The sequence below is a fragment of the Nomia melanderi genome, unplaced genomic scaffold, assembly GCF_051020985.1.
Source record: "Nomia melanderi isolate GNS246 unplaced genomic scaffold, iyNomMela1 scaffold0115, whole genome shotgun sequence".
Classification (NCBI taxonomy): domain Eukaryota; kingdom Metazoa; phylum Arthropoda; class Insecta; order Hymenoptera; family Halictidae; genus Nomia; species Nomia melanderi.
Genome location: NW_027475230.1, coordinates 138,795 through 144,794, shown reverse-complemented (window position 1 = coordinate 144,794; position 6,000 = coordinate 138,795).

Sequence of the window (6,000 nt, the reverse complement as noted above, 5' to 3'; positions counted from 1 at the left end):
ACCAAGACCTAACCAAGACCTAACCAAGACCTAACCAAGACCTAACCAAGACCTAACCAAGACCTAACCAAGACCTAACCAAGACCTAACCAAGACCTAACCAAGACCTAACCAAGACCTAACCAAGACCTAACCAAGACCTAACCAAGACCTAACCAAGACCTAACCTAACCAAGACCTAACCAAGACCTAACCAAGACCTAACCAAGACCTAACCAAGACCTAACCAAGACCTAACCAAGACCTAACCAAGACCTAACCAAGACCTAACCAAGACCTAACCAAGACCTAACCAAGACCTAACCAAGACCTAACCAAGACCTAACCAAGACCTAACCAAGACCTAACCAAGACCTAACCAAGACCTAACCAAGACCTAACCAAGACCTAACCAAGACCTAACCAAGACCTAACCAAGACCTAACCAAGACCTAACCAAGACCTAACCTAACCAAGACCTAACCAAGACCTAACCAAGACCTAACCAAGACCTAACCAAGACCTAACCAAGACCTAACCAAGACCTAACCAAGACCTAACCAAGACCTAACCAAGACCTAACCAAGACCTAACCAAGACCTAACCAAGACCTAACCAAGACCTAACCAAGACCTAACCAAGACCTAACCAAGACCTAACCAAGACCTAACCTAACCAAGACCTAACCAAGACCTAACCAAGACCTAACCAAGACCTAACCAAGACCTAACCAAGACCTAACCAAGACCTAACCAAGACCTAACCAAGACCTAACCAAGACCTAACCAAGACCTAACCAAGACCTAACCAAGACCTAACCAAGACCTAACCAAGACCTAACCAAGACCTAACCAAGACCTAACCAAGACCTAACCAAGACCTAACCAAGACCTAACCAAGACCTAACCAAGACCTAACCAAGACCTAACCAAGACCTAACCAAGACCTAACCAAGACCTAACCAAGACCTAACCAAGACCTAACCAAGACCTAACCAAGACCTAACCAAGACCTAACCAAGACCTAACCAAGACCTAACCAAGACCTAACCAAGACCTAACCAAGACCTAACCAAGACCTAACCAAGACCTAACCAAGACCTAACCAAGACCTAACCAAGACCTAACCAAGACCTAACCAAGACCTAACCAAGACCTAACCAAGACCTAACCAAGACCTAACCAAGACCTAACCAAGACCTAACCAAGACCTAACCTAACCAAGACCTAACCAAGACCTAACCAAGACCTAACCAAGACCTAACCAAGACCTAACCAAGACCTAACCAAGACCTAACCAAGACCTAACCAAGACCTAACCAAGACCTAACCAAGACCTAACCAAGACCTAACCAAGACCTAACCAAGACCTAACCAAGACCTAACCAAGACCTAACCAAGACCTAACCAAGACCTAACCAAGACCTAACCAAGACCTAACCAAGACCTAACCAAGACCTAACCAAGACCTAACCAAGACCTAACCAAGACCTAACCAAGACCTAACCAAGACCTAACCAAGACCTAACCAAGACCTAACCAAGACCTAACCAAGACCTAACCAAGACCTAACCAAGACCTAACCAAGACCTAACCAAGACCTAACCAAGACCAAGACCTAACCAAGACCTAACCAAGACCTAACCAAGACCTAACCAAGACCTAACCAAGACCTAACCAAGACCTAACCAAGACCTAACCAAGACCTAACCAAGACCTAACCAAGACCTAACCAAGACCTAACCTAACCAAGACCTAACCAAGACCTAACCAAGACCTAACCAAGACCTAACCAAGACCTAACCAAGACCTAACCAAGACCTAACCAAGACCTAACCAAGACCTAACCAAGACCTAACCAAGACCTAACCAAGACCTAACCAAGACCTAACCAAGACCTAACCAAGACCTAACCAAGACCTAACCAAGACCTAACCAAGACCTAACCAAGACCTAACCAAGACCTAACCAAGACCTAACCAAGACCTAACCTAACCAAGACCTAACCAAGACCTTTTTTTTTTTTTTTTTTTTTAACCCTGGATAACCTGCATCAGGCACCCCTCACCATTGGGGCTGGCGAGGGGTAGTGTGAGATTCTTACTCACTAAAGCTCCAGGGGTGTTCCAGCCTCGGCCATAACAGGGGGTACACCGGAACCAAACATTTACCCTCAGTGTCACCCCCCGGCCCAGTATAAGCCAACACGACACGCTAGTATTACGCAACACTAACAGCATGGAAACACATCATGCACGAAAACGCGATCAAGACCCCCGCGGATCACGGGACGCAGCGTGGACACTCCGACTGCGCCCTTCCCTCCCCAGGGCCCGTGCAAGAGTCGCCTCTAGCCCCAACTAGAGACGACTTGGGCCCTCTGGCACACCGGTTCCGTGGGTCAAGAACCCCGGGCCCGGCGGCCAGAATCTTAAAGTGGGGGAGCCGGCGGTCCCGGACTTCTCGCCCGGCGGCGCCGCCGACCCCTCCCCCCACCCAGTCGAGAGGGATGGGAGTCGCGCTCCCTCTCCCTCTCCGCCGCCTCCTTCTGCAGCATCACGTGCTCGCAGAAGGAGACGACGGCCCCCCGTTTTTGACCCCCCTCCAGCAGGGCCCTAATGAGCCCCGCTGGGGAGAGGTCCCGCCCGATGGCGCGGACCAGGACCCGACGCTCGGAAGCCCACGCTGGACAAAATTCCAGCGTGTGCTGCGCCGTGTCCTGGTCCCCGTCGCAGTGCCGGCATTGGGCATCGCGCTCCCGCTTGATGCGGCACAGGTACTCCCCGAAGCAGCCATGCCCGGACAGCACCTGTGTCACGCGGAAGGTGAGTGGCACTCCACCACTGTCCCGCCAAGCCTCCCAGCTCGGCAAGACAGCCCCGACGACGCGGTGAGAGGCCAACTCCTCGTCTAAAAGACGAAGTCGCCAGCGCTCCCACACCCGCCGCCAGACCTGGTCCCTGGGGTTCCATACGGACCCCAGGGTGTCCGGGTCCCATTCCCCGGCGGTGTCCACGCCCCCGCCCCCAGACCTCGCCCGGAGATAAATATCTCGCAGAGCGATGGCCTGAAGGTCAAAGGGCGGGAACCCCGCCAGGACCGCCGCCGCTGCACCCGAGAGGGTGCGGTATCCCCTTACGATCCTGATGGCGGACAGCCTGTGCAGCCTGCCCATAAGGAGCAGGGTAGGCTTATCCGCCACCAGGTCGCCGGCAAAGATGGGCGCGCCGTACAGGACGACACTGCGCACCACCCCCGCGTACAGCCGCCGCACTCGCCCACCCGCACCCCCGAGGTTGGGGAGCAACCGCGCCAGGGCGCAAGTCACCCCCCAAGCCCGGGGGAACAGCCGAGCGAAATGGGGCCCGAACCGCCAGTGGCTGTCCAGGACGAGTCCCAGATATTTCATCTGGTTCCCGACCCGGACCGGAGCCCCCCCCACCATTATCCGCGAGTCGGGCGGCGGGCCGCCCAGACGGGACCGGTGGTACATCCACATCGCCTCCGTCTTGGTGGGCGAAACCCGCAGGCCCAACCCGCGGATAGAGCGCAATAACGCCGACGCCGCCACTTCCGCGGCCCGGCTGACCGACGCGAATCCCGTCCCGCCGACCAGCAGAAGTGTGTCGTCTGCGTAGCAGACCACTTCCGTGTTCGGCGGGAGGGGATCCCTCAAAACTACATCGTACGCGATGTTCCATAAAGTGGGCCCCAGGACGGATCCCTGGGGCACCCCGCGGTCGATTGATCTCCTGTGAGACCTGCCGTCCCTATCCGTGAATAAGATCCACCTATCCCGGAGATACGCCGAGATTACCTTCCTCAGATACAGGGGAACCCGGAGGTACTCCAGTCCCTCCTGTATCTTACACCAGGGAAGCGAGTTGAAGGCGTTGTCGATGTCGATCGACACCGCCAGCACCACGCCCCCCCGGCCGGTCCAGCTCTCGGAGAAGGAGCGCACACGCCCGATAGCATCGAGCGTGCCACGCCCCCTCCGGAACCCGAACTGGGCCCCATCCAGTCCCGGCGCACGAAGGGACAGGTGGTCGACGAGGCGGGAATTTACTATTCTTTCAAACAGCTTTCCCACCTCGTCGAGCAAGCAAATCGGCCTATAGGCCGAGGGCATTCCGGCAGGCCTCCCAGGCTTAGCTATGAGGATCAGCCGGGCCTCCTTCCATTCCCGCGGGTAATCCCCGCGGGCCAGGCAGCTGTTGAACAACCGCCTGACCCGCGGGGCGAGGACCCCCATCGCCGCGCCCCAGGCGCGCCCGGGCAATCCGTCCGGCCCAGGCGCGACCTTCTTGGCACTCATGCGTTTAACCGCCCTCCCGAGCTCCTCGTTGTCGATTTCGAGCCCGCGCGACCACCCCCCGGCACCCGGGTCGAAGCCGGATGCCCGCGAACGCGCGCCGGCCAATGCCGACGTTATAAAGCGGTCCACGGGGCCGAGATCGGGCGCACCATCCCCCCGTGGGAATAAGGTCCGGACTATGGTGTTTAACGTCCGGACGTCCAACGTTTCCGTCGTTGGGGGGGCCCAGGGCCTGAGCCTCCCCAAGACGATTCTGTACGCCCGACCCCACGGATCCCCGTGCACGGCACCGAGGAGCTCTTCCCAGGCACGGGACTTGGCTCTCCCGATAGCGTGCCGCAGGGCAAGCCGGGCGTCTGCGTACGCCCGGTATGCCTCCGCGACACGCCCATGCTCTAGCCCCCGCTTTCTGGCCCTGGTGAACCGCCGGCGGAGTCGGTTGCAGCAAACACGCAACCGCCCGATCTCCGCCGACCACCAATAGGCCCTTGCATAGGGTCTGGGAGGCCCCGCACGGGGCATGGACGCGTCGCAAATCGCTACCATGCCCCGCCGGAGCTCCCAAGCAATGCGGTTCACCGGGTCAGCCAGCGAGAGGCCGCTGTTCGGTGAGGCCCAAGCCACGACCTGAGCCGCGGCGTTGAAAAGGTCCTCATCGATATCCCCCCATTTCCATCGCGGTGGTAGGGGTCCACCCCCGCGTGAGCGTCTGGGTCCAACCAGGCATGCCCCCCCGCGAGAGGCAGAGTCCACCTGCATGAACACGTAAACGTGGTCAGACAGGGTCTCCACCTCCCCGAGGACCCGCCAGTCGGAGACCCGCCGCGCCGCCGAGGGGGAAGCCCAGGTGAGGTCCACCACAGACTCCCCCCTCGACGACACGAACGTGCTCTCCGAACCGGTGTTTAGGCACACCAGGTTCAACCCAGCCGCCCACTCCAGCAGCGCCGACCCCCTCGGATCCGTCCTGGGGGAACCCCATGCTGTCGCATGGGCGTTAAAGTCCCCCAGGACGAGAACCGCCCGGGGACCCTGTCGCAGGACAAAGTCCCCGAGTCCTCCCAGGAATTCATCGAATTCCTGTCGGCTACGGCTGGGGGAGATATAGACCCCCACCACCGCGATGTTGCCCCACAGGACCCCCGCGAATCCCGTACCCCGCCCCAGAAAGGAGCAGGGGGGGAAACCGGGGAGGCACTGCCACGTGATCGCAACGGAGCCGGCAGCGTCCCCCACCCAAAGAGGGTGGTTGGGCACCACGTATGGCTCCGCTGCGACCGACAGCCCCACCCGGTGCTCCATCAGGTGCTGGACCAAGAGGTCCTGTGCCCTTTTGGAGCGGCCCAGATTGGTCTGGAGGACTACGAATTATCGACCTCCATGGCCCCCTCCGGACCTTCCCCCTCTGCTACGAGCGTAGCGGTGGAGGCGGCAATTGTTGGATCTATATCCACCAACTGCATTGCCTCCACCGCCACGCTCTCCCCCTGGGATTGGGGCCCTGTGGGACCCGTGCCCGTTCCCGTCCCCGACGACTCCGTGCCGCCCGCGGACTGGGAAGCACCGGGCGGCGCAGTCGACGGCGCCGGACTATCAACTACAGTGGGGCCAGAAGGGCCCACACTGGTTCCGCCTGTAGCGCCGGCGCTACCGGCCTCTGCTGAGGGTGGTGCGGCCGCTGCCGCACGCTCCCTCTTCCGGCGC